Here is a 12,138-nt window from a genome sequence, read left to right on the forward strand (position 1 = left end):
CTCCTTCCTGAGTCCCTTCCCTTCACATTTTCTCCTAGCCCCTTCCCCACCGCACAAAGCCGCCTCCCCACTAAAATTGTAACCCAGCAGCTAGAAGACAGTCTGGTTGGATTGTAGACTGTGTGATGGACAGCAGGACCTTAAATACCATCCTATCAATCTAGGAGCTACAAAGACAGCTCCCTGGGAAAGCAAGAGTTGATCAATAATCAGCATTTCTAAAGCGCTTCCTATGAGCCAGGCACTCTGTTAGGCTCTGGGTATACAAAGACAAAAATGAAACCATCCTAGACCTCGCAGAGCTTATATCTTATTGGGAGGTGCAGAGCATCTCTCCAAATAAGCCTATATGTATCAGCTGTTTCACTAACTCTTTCACAGAAGCTAGAGAGCCTGTTCCTGTAATCTTTAAAAGCCAAATGGAATATTGTGAGAAGAGCAATTGGTGTTACAGCTGACAATATCTTGTTATGAGAAGTTCTCCCCATGCACTTGCTTGGGGAGAGGGGGCTTTTATTGACCCAAATCATTTCATTTTACAAATGAGGAACCTGAAGCAAGTAAAGATTCTGTTGCCCAGGATAACTCAACTAGTACATATCACTGCTGAATTCCTTACCTGGGTCTTTCTGATTCTAAGTATCCCTATCCAGAACAGGACATTGAGTTTCAAACTTCTTTTTTGTGAGAATTTCCTTAACTGCTATGTTTATAAAGGTAATTCTGTGAAAACTGAGAAATTGGCAGACACCATATATTCTGGAAAGACTTTCTTATAAGGACTGACGAAAGGAAGAAAAAAGACTACATACACTTATCTCAAGGAGAAATATGAGGAGAATTTTTGAGGAAACTTTAATCATTACCCAAAGTGAACTGAATGGTGAAATTGTGTTTGTGGAAGTGAAGAGAAATCTTCTACACTGATCTTTCTCATGGACAAAATATTGCAAGCAATTATTTATTATTTATTTCACTTGTTAATATATTATATATTCTGCAATTTTAATATTTATGTAAAGGAGATTAAGAGATTTTGCCATGTAGGAAAATAAAATTCCTATTGGGGAAAGGAGGGGTTTTTTCTACTTACTGAATAAATATATTTAAGTATTTAAACATACTCTGTATTTCTCTAGAATTTAGATTAATAAGGTTAAGCATGGGAATAAGTCAAGTAGCAGACTGAGGAGTGACCTCCAAAGATATCCTTTGACCCTGTTACATGTGGTAATAACGCAGCGGGCATTAGCAGCTATGATTACAACAAACCTTGAAGAAGTTTCTTAAAGAAAATTTTAAAGAAAATAAGGGATGGGGGGGGAAGTATTGGCAGAAGATGGAATGTTAGATTCAGAAATAACAAGAAGGGGGCAGTTGGGTGGTGCCAGTGGATAGAACACTGATCCTGGAGGCAAGAGGACCTAAGCTGAAATCAGGTCTCAGACATTTAATAATTGCCCAACTGTGCTACCTTAGGTAAGTTACTTAACCCCATTGTCTTGCAAAAACCAAAAAAAAAAAAAAAAAAGATGATAAAACAAAAAAAATAGATCTTCCACAGAAGTAACAAGAAGACTAGTTTGGATTTTAGAGTGCAAGATGGGAAGTGATGTATAAAAAGGTTTTTAAAAAATAGGTTGGGGGTGGCTAGGGTGCACAGTGGATAAAGCACCGACCCTGGAGTCAGGAGTACTTGGGTTCAAATCCAGTCTCAGACACTTAATAATTACCTAGCTGTGTGGCCTTGGGCAAGCCACTTAACCCCATTTGCCTTGCAAAAACCTAAAAAAAAAAAAATAGGTTGGGACCCAATTTGAGAAGGGTTTTGAGCCTAGGGACAATGGGTAAACAATGAAGTTTTTTGAGCAAGGGAGTCACAGACCTATACCTTATTTATTTTTTGAATTTTATTTTATTTTTCAATTACATGTAGATGGTTTTCAACATTCATTTTTTGTGAGCTTTTGAATTCCACATTTTCCTACCATCTTCCCTTCCCTCCTCCCTTCCCATGACAGCAAGTGATCTGATGTAGGTTATATATGTACAATCCTGTTTAACATATTTCCATATTAGTCAGAACTAAAGGAGGAAAAATTATGAGAAAAAAAAAGACATAAAACAAGTTTTAAAAAGTGAAAATGGTATGCTTTAGTCTGCATTCAGATTCCATAGATTTTTCCTCTGAATATGGAAAAACCTTTTTCATGACAAGTTTTTTAGAATTGTCCCTAATAACTGAAGTATTGAGAGGATTTAAGTTCATCATAGCTGATCATCACACAATGTTGCTGATAATGTGTGCAGTGTTCTCCTTCTTCTCACTTCATTTGGCTTCAGTACTTGCTAATCTTTCCATGTTTTTCTGACATTCACCCACTCGCGATTTCTTTAATTTTATTTTTTTATTTTTTAAGGTATTTTGCAAGGCAATGAGGTTAAGCCAGTTGTCCAAGGCCACACAGCTAAGTAATTATTAAATGTCTGAGGTCAGATTTGAAGTCAGGTACTCCTGACTCTGGGGCCAGTGTTCTATCCACTGCCCCACCTAGCCACCCCCCCCCGACTCATGATTTCTTACAGAACAATTCATATACCATAATTTGTTCAGCCATTCCCCAGTTAAAGGGCATCCCCTCAAATTCCAATTCTTTGCCACTACAAAAAAAAAAACAGCTATAAATATTTTTGTACATATAGGTCTTGTTTGCTTTATTATGCTCTCTTTGGGATACAGACCTAGCATTAGTATTGCTGAATTAAAGGGTATGCACAGTTTGATTGCATTTTGGGTATAATACCAAATTGTTCTCCAGAATGGTTGGATCAGTTCACAACTCCACCAACCCTATTAGTAAGATCCAAATTTTAGAAAAATCTCTTTAGCAACTATATTGAAGGAGGGAAAACTAGGGATGAGGAGACCCATTAGAAGGTTATATTGCAATTCTCCAGGAGACAGGTGATAAAAGCTGAATTATGATGGGGGCTATGTGAGTAAGCCAAAAGGAAAGGATGTGAGAGATGACATGGAAATAGAAATGACAAGCTTTGCCAAATTGCTAGATATATAAAGTGAGAGAAATGAGGAGTCAGGTTAGCTCCAAGGTTTCACACTTGAATAACTGGAAAAATTATGGTGCCCTTGACTGAAATTGGAGTAGATTTGGGGTGAATAATGAGTCCATGTTTGAATATTTGAGTTTCCTATACCTATAATATATATTTTGAAATATCCACTAGGCTGTTTGTAATGCTAGGTTAGATCTTAGAAGAAAATACACACACAAAAATACACATATCTATACACACAGTAAGACATTACAGAGTCAATCTTCATTTTTCACAGATTTGATATTTTCAGATTTGACTACTTGTTAACATTTATCTTTAACTCCAAAGTCAATATTGTGAGGCCTTTTCAGTGATCTCTAACAGGTACAGAGATTCCCACCCCCCAAAAAAAATTGTTGGACATACACAGGTAAGACTAAGGTAAAATAAGGTGATATTCTGCCTCCTTGCCTTTTCATGAACTATTCAGTTCCCGTTTTTTAAATGCATTTTGGGGAATACATTAGTGAGAAAAATAGAAGGGAAACAGATTTACTATTTAACATAATAGGGTGAGAACTGGGCTAGGAGAGTTTACCTCAGGAAGTTCCTTTCCCCCCCTTCTCATAACCAGTAAAATATAACAAAACCACATCCAGTCCATGGGTTTTTATGTTTCTTAACTCTCTCTGTATGGAAGACTCACCTTCCTGAGTTCAAATTTGACCTTAGACATTTTTACTAGCTGTGTGATTCTGGCAAGTCAGTTAACCTTGTTTGCCTCAATTTTCTCATTTGTAAAATGAGTTGGAAAAGGAAATGGCAAAACATTCCAGCATCTTGACCAAAAAAAATACCCCAAATGTATGGGGTCAGGGAGAACCTGAGATCACTGAACAACTCCCTCTGTGATCCTTAAAGACAGGGGTAATTCTAAAGGGACATTAATCTCTTCTTCCCTCATTAGAATGTAATCATTTCATCATTATTTTAGATCTTTTCATTTACTCAAATTTAATTACTTGCTAGCTTTCATTTCATTTCACTTCTGTATTTGTATTCCAAAATTTCTACTCAGCTTTTATCTTTTCATCATGAATGCATTTATATGTTTTGTGTGTGTAGGTTATGTATATATCAAAGAACAAAGTCAGAAAATAACCATTGATTTGGTAACTAATATTAGAAACTGCTTTTTGTGAAGAAAGAAAAAATAGATAATACATTAGCTAAACCATTTTTTTAAAAAAAGAGGTGAAAACTAAATTGTATCATTAAAACAGAAGAACTCATAAGAAATGAAAAATAAAGAAAATTATTGGAAATTACTTTGCCCAGTTTTATGTTGTACTAAGATCACTCTACCAGGATTCCTCCTTTCTTAGGTTAGATTTTCCCTGAAAGACAACAAAGCTGTACCTTAGACTTTCTTGATTCAAAATCAATTTGTTCCTCCATCAATAAAATTCCCCAGTAGCTTCAGACTTAGGGTATGTCCCAAGCCCTCTCTAGTAACCACACCTTGCCCTACTGACTAGGTTTTGTTTCCACATGTTGACAAAAGAGATAATATCTACCCAAATTGAGTATTGAAATATCTTCGTTGAATATTTTTTCTATGCTATAATTAAGTAAACCTCCTTTTGTTAACTAGTGAATTCTGCTCATTTCTTCCCAACATCAAACTTGAATTAGGCCCTTATCTTATTCTTTGTCCAAACAAATGATTTCCTCACATGTGAAATGGGCAATTTCAGTTAGATAATTTTTTTTAAATCAATGCATTTAGGGGGAAGCCAGGTAGCACAGTGGATAGAGTACCAGCCCTGGAGTCAGGAGGACCTGAGTTCAAATTCAACCTCATGCACTTAATAATTACCTAGCTGTGTGATCTTGGCCAAATCACTTAACCCCATTGCCTTGCAAAAAAAAAAAAAAACTAAACTAAAAAAAATCAATGCATTTAGAATTAGAAGGGAAACAGTGAATTGGGACAAAATATTTGCAGCAAATTTGGCTAGTGAAAGACTATATCTGAAATATAGAGAACAGAATACACATAAGAACAAGAGCTATTTCCCATAAACATGAAGTTCTTAAAAGAAGAAAAGCAAGTTATCATATTTTAAATGCTACAAATCATTAACAAAAATGTAAATCAAAATAATTCTGAGTTCCAACTCACACCCATAAGATAAAGAGACCAAAGAAGGAAGATGATCATTGTTGTGGGGATTGGAGGATAGGCACTCTAATGCATTCTATTGGAAGAGGTGTAAATTCATTCAACCATTCTGGAAAATAATTTAAAACTATCCCCTAAAAGTCACTAAATTGTTCATATTCTTTGACTCAGTGCTGTCATTATAAGCTTAACTTACAAAAAGAATAAAGAAAGAGGGAAATGATCCATGATTACAAAAATATTCAGAGTAGCACTTTGTGCAAAGCACTAGAAACATTGATTGGAAAGTAAATAAACAAATTATTACATATTGATTTAATGGAATGTTACTATAATTTAAAAAAATAATAACTATCCTCAGTACAGAGAAGTGTAGAAAGATGTATATGAACCTGTGAAAGTGAACATAAACATTGTCAAGAAAACAATATATACAGTACAACAATATAAATGGAAAGAATCATAAAACAATTGAAAGTGAATGCTACAAAATTACAAAGAATATGACTCCAAAACAGAAGACACTTACCACCAATACTTTGCAGAGGTGGGAAGACCACAGGTATAGAACATTTAATATACATTTATGTTTAGATGTATGTGTGTGTGTATTTGTTTACATATATAAGTATATGTGTGTATACAAATTCAGACGTTTTTAATGTATCGATCAATTTCACTGATTGTTTTTTCTCTTCCTCTTTATTTTTGGAAAATATTTTTAAAAAAATATTCTTTGTTATATGAGATGACTATCTAAGGGTAGTCAGGAACACATATATAAATAAATTCATTTTAAAATAAGAGAAATGCCAATAAAAACATCCCTGAAGTTCAACCTCATCCAAAAGATTTGCAAAGATGCCAAAGAAAAATGAAATTTTTGGAGGAACTATGGAAGGACAAGTACACTATTCACTGCTATGAGAGGTGTGAAATGATTCAACCATTTTGGAAAACAATTTGGAACTGTTTCCCAGAGGTCACTAAATTTTTCATTCCCTTTGATTCAGTAATGTTACTATGCTTATACCCTAAAAAGCCAAAGAAAGAGGAAAAGTATCATATGTACAAAAGTATTTGTAGTAGTACTTTTTTTGTTGTAGCAAAGAACTGAAAATTAAGGGGGTGTTCATCAATTGGGGAATGGCTGGACAAATTATGGAATTTCAATGTAGTGAAATAACATTTCACATTATAAAATTATGAAAGAGTGGAATTTAGAGATACCTGAGAGGCCTTAGAACAAGGAAAATAATTTACACAATAGCTTCAATTATAAAGGAAAACAACTGTGAAATACTTAAGAATTCTAATCAATGCAATTAACAGCCACTGCTCCAGAAGATCATGATGAATCATATTCCTGACCATTTGGCAGCCTTGATGTTCAAAATGAGACACACATTTTCTGACAAAGCCAATGTGTATATCTGTTTTGCTTGACCATACTCAAGGAAGGGAGTTTAATTGTATTTTGAGGAGAAAAAATTTTACAGGTTTTTTAGAGAGGTAATAACAGAGATCTAAAGAAAGAAAAGGAGGGGGAGGAAAGAAAAAAGAATACTAATGAAACATTTATAAACTACATTGGTTTGATCAAGAAAGAATTCCAGAAAGAGACAAGTAGAGGGAAAAAAATGAAGTTACAGTACTAAATGTACATTTATTGTACCCCAAAGACCCATGGAAAAAGCTTCTTATATCTCTAGGAGAAAATGGAGAAGAGCTAATATGAAGTAGCCAGACCTGGTCATGAAACCGCAGGGGCCTTTGGCAATTTGGGCAAGGAAAGTCACTTTATTCTGGTTATTTTTCCCTTCATGACAAAAATCCCAATGGAGAGGGCAAGGACACAAAAAGCTGAGATCCAGTTTGAGCTGGGCTCTCCACAAGGTGGGGGGACCGTAGACTGTGGTTCAAGCTCAACTTAATTAAGAATAAATATCTTAAGAGTAGGAATGTAAGAATATTACTGAAATTCTGACACTGCAAGGATCATTTAAAGGAGTGGCTGTCCATTTTACATTTGGTATTAACATTTTCTATCATTATATAAATAGTTTTCTGTTACAGGAATGCCCCATTTTTGGAGGCTAGGAGGATGACCATGACTAGGTTTTTATTCCTTCAGTCTCCTATCTTCAAGAGAGATGTTGAGCTAGAATTATATTTACTACTCATAAAATATTTATAGTTCAGGGGGTTACAATTTTCTTTTGTTCAGAATATAATGTACTTTCCCTGGGTACTCCAAGGGATTGGGGCCGGGGGGGGGGGGGGGGGGGGGGGGGGGCGGAGAGGAACGGGAATAGTCCTACCCTATACTTGAAAGCTAACAGCTTAATCTTCAATTCTTGGCTTCTCTATCACAAAATACTTATAACACTGAAAGATTATCAGGGATACCAAAGGAAGTGGAAAAATAGTAATTGACATACAATTTAGTTTATTTGGACCACATGTGTTTTAGGGGTTCTCTGATACAGGAGTGAGATGACATCTCAGCTCAGCTGAAAAGGAATGATCTCATCTTCTCAGCAGTCTCTTAAATGCAGGCACTGGAAATCGAGGGACATGATGGGGTAAATTCCTGTGGCTTCAGGGTCTCCCATCAGTGTAAAAGTCCACACCCCTGTCTCTTCTCTACTTCTATCTATCTTCCAGTCACATTCTTTCTGTAAATGCATAGCCTCATAAGATTGTCTTTTTCAGTACTCCACCACTCTAGGTGGGTAGGGTGGCAGATTTGCTACCCTGTCATCTCAATTAAAGATGCTTTATTCCTTAACTCATGGCTCTGGCTTTTTTCAGAATTTGACACTAGATGTATCTCTAAATTACTGTTTCATCCATAACTCATAGAACTGAGGCTGATAAAGATTGATTTTTATGAAACCGTAGTCAAACCCCAGTCAGGTTTGAGTAGTCTCCTAAATGTGCGGGAGATAAACCGATTGGCAGAGAGACTCTAGAGAGTGAAGGAGAGAAGGAGAGAAAGCAAGAGACTAGAATCTGTCTGGGAAAGGTATGAATTTTGAATGGCTTAATGGGATTCCCTGGAGCTGCATGTATGTAGGAAAGTCACCATTCCACATGTCACTGTGCCTGTACCTTCAGAGATTAAGAGGAAACATCTCTGGTGAAATCTTTCTTTCCTTGACTGAGCTGAGATTTTATCTTACCTCTATCCTTATATATAGAATTTCCCCAATTTCTGTTTTCCTGCATGTTTGAATAACTATGTTTGTTCATTATTCATGATTATCTTTTGTGGATCAAGCATTTGGTGGGAGACATATAAGCTGTCCCCAAAAAGTCTACTATTATTTTTGCAGTCTGGGACAGGAGTACTTCCTACCCAGAGGAACTAGAAAAAGTGAATACTGAATCCCAAAAGAACTTTCAAAGGACTACAAAAAAATATGATGTAGAACAGATACAAATATTAGTCTTGGAGATAGGAGAATAGAGACACAAACCCCCAACTTGTTCTGCTTAACAGTGGAAATCACAATTTCCTTTGAGATTTGGAACAGGATATTCTAGATTCTAGATCTCATTTATATAACTATAATTCTCCTCCACAGGCAGATCTCTGGGAGCTGGTCCTTGGGACTTCCCTTTTTTCCTTTATTTTCTTTCATTTTCCCTTCATTCTTTCATTTATCTCTAGTTGCTTCTCTGGCTAATTATCTGTGTATTGTGTTTGGTAAATGTATCTATGCATACAGCCTTGGAATTTTGTGGATGTGAATTTCTGAAGTAACACTGGGCTTTATTTCAGACTTTACATTGACTAATTTTGAAAGCCCCAGTAGAAATTTCAATCCAAATAGCCCCAGGCATTCAATCTAAAATGGTCCTTTGTTCTAAGCAGTTGACTTTTAACCTTTTTTCCCCTGTCCAACATTTAAAATTTTAGTCTTGCTCTTCTGAGCATGGGGTAAAGGGTGATTTTGAAGAAATCCCCTCCCCCAGTCCCACAGCTTAGCAATTATTTTTTCTTGGTGAAGACATTTGACCCTCAATTTTTTTTCAACTCTTTCTAATTTTGATAGCCTAGTAGAGTATTTCAGTAATTCAGAGATATAATTTGATTTGCTGACTGCTGTAATTGTTTCAGGAAAACATTATTTTAATATTTCTTTAATATTTGATATAAGAGTGGGGCGGCTGGGTGGGGCAGTGGATAAAGCACCAGCGCTGGAGTCAGGAGTACCTGGGTTCAAATCTCGTCTCAGACACTTAATAATTACCTAGCTGTGTGGTCTTGGCCAAGCCATTTAACCCCATTTGCCTTGCAAAAACCTAAAAAAAAATATTTGATATAAGAAGTTGATCCAGAGGTGTTTGATAACATACCCTACCTATTGCTAGCATAAAACTATTGTTTTATGACTGATCTATTGCTGAATGTAATTTTTTTGGGGGGGAGTTTGTAAGGCAATGGGGTTCAGTGACTCGCCCAAGGTCACAAAGCTAGGTAATTAGTAAGTGTTTGAGTTTAGATTTGAGCTCAGGTTCCTCCTAATTCCAGGGCCAATTGCTCTATCCACTCTGCCACCTAGCTGCCCCTACTGTACCACCTAGCTGCCCCTGCTGAATGTTATTGATGTACAATTTTTGTGAACAAGTTTTGTCTGTCTGCTATGTGCATAATTATTTGCCATATGTTGATGATGAAAAAGTTACTACTGCTATTGTCCTGATTTGAGTTCAAGAATGTTATTTTGAACTTTTGATAAATACAATATTTTAATCCTGAGTGGCAAGGTGGCACAGAGGATAGAGCACTGGTCCTGGAGTCAGGAGTACCTGAGTTCAAATCCAGCTTCAGACACTTAATAATTACCTAGCTGTGTGGCCTTGGGCAAGCCACTTAACCCCATTTGCCTTAAAAAAATCTAAAAAAAAAAACCCCCAATATATTAATCCTATTTGCTATTATTTGCTTCATATTTATTGCTTTAATTAATATTTGGGTATTGATATTGGCACATATTTCAGAAATATGAGAACTCAGTCAGTTGAGTTATACTGTCACATGTTTTCAACTAAAAACAAAGAAATCTAATGCTAGGGATGGAAACAGACTTTAAAAATAAGGAAAATTTAAGAATACTATGCAGAAATGTGCAAGCCTTGGAAGACTGTATGAATATTAAGGCAGATATGACAACTCAGGAAGGTTTTTTAATATTTCCTGAGAATTTTGAACATGGAGGACCTGATAATAAAATTCTGGGAATTTTATAGTTGTGCATTCTCTGAAGATGAAAGGTTGCATAAAAAGTAAGAGTTCTTCCAATTAAAGAAGTTCATTTTATAGGGAAAATGAATGTCTCAATTAAGTCTGGAAGTACCATTGAACCAATGTAAGTAGAATTGAACCAAACCAAACATGAGCAGATAGTATAAACCCAATTTTGCCATTTTCTCTGGATAGGAACCATCTCCCTCAGAAGAATTGCACTGGAACACTTGGGTTTGGGTTAGACAGACAACTGAGACCCTGGAATTCTTCCAAGTCAGAAAAGGTGATGAGATTAAAAGAATCCAAGGTCAGCTTTACTGGGATGACTAACCTCATTAGTACACAGCCAGAAGTCAGCTGATATGAATGCATACAGACATAATCTGAAATTTTTGAGGAGGATGAATCAACAGAAGAATACATTAATTCCATCACAAATATTGTGCAGATTCAAAGGTGAAATTCCTGCTGAGTTCCTACTGAAGGGGGGCAACACCCCCCAGAGATTAAGGTATGGGTGCCAGCAGATCCTGAGAAAGCAAGTAATATGGGACAATAATGATGTCTTTGTACTTAGTCCTCAAACATTTAGTCATGTGCCAGCTATTGCAAATAATAACTAGGTAGGAAAGCTACTTAGGAACATCGGTCAATCTCCTATGAAGGACTCAGTATCACCATGGCTCTCAGAGGCAAAATTTATCCTAAATGTGTAGAACTGAGGCAAAGACATAAAGCTGGTGAGAGAGAGAACAAATAGCAAATAGAACTAAGGGAAAGAAGAGGATGAAGATTCCCTCCATAGGGAAGTTACATGAGGAACAAAACCACCATTTTTTATTATTGTTGATCTCAAAGTTCTACACATGTTACAATACAGTATAGTACTATACAATACAATACATACTTATTAAATACCTGTGTTCCAGTCACTGAGTTAAGTGCTAGAGATATAAATACAAAAAAAGGCAGTCTGCCCTTACAATCTAATGGAAAAAGACAAAATAGGAAAGGAAGTGGGGGAGGTGAGAATGTTGAATTAATGGAAGAAAAAAAATGTGACATATTATACAAAAATTTGCGTCTTTTATTTTCCATATTCAAGAAGTAGAGACAGACTAGAGAAGGTCATTCTGGTTAGTCATTACTGTCAATTCATTATGATTGTATTCCACCCAGACTTAAGAACCCTGCACTGAAATGATGGTAATGATTGAAAATATAGGCTGCAATGCTGTCCTGGGTAGTGAATTTCAAGTTACTCTCATTTTATAATCTTTTTTTCTTATGAGAGATATCTGTGATAAATACTTTAAAGCCTATGACAGGATTTAACAAATACTTTGAAGCCTATGGCAGGATTTGGACTTGAGTGATAAAGATTGCTTACACCTGGAATACCTCAGGATGAGTTGGAGATTCCCTAAGGGAGTTATTGATGTCAACAGGTAAATGGAAACTGTGTCTTTAGTATAGCCAAGCTCTCCAAACACTGAAATTTTTGCACCTTTTGGAAACAACTCCAGGCTTTTCAAAATTCTAACAGGATACTTAAAAGCAAGAAACTGGGTAGGACTCAATCAAACACTTTGACTGTGTATGCTGAGGTGCAGTGGATAGAGCACCGGCCCTGGAGTCA

Source organism: Macrotis lagotis, chromosome 2 (assembly GCF_037893015.1).
Source record: "Macrotis lagotis isolate mMagLag1 chromosome 2, bilby.v1.9.chrom.fasta, whole genome shotgun sequence".
In the NCBI taxonomy this organism is placed as follows: domain Eukaryota; kingdom Metazoa; phylum Chordata; class Mammalia; order Peramelemorphia; family Peramelidae; genus Macrotis; species Macrotis lagotis.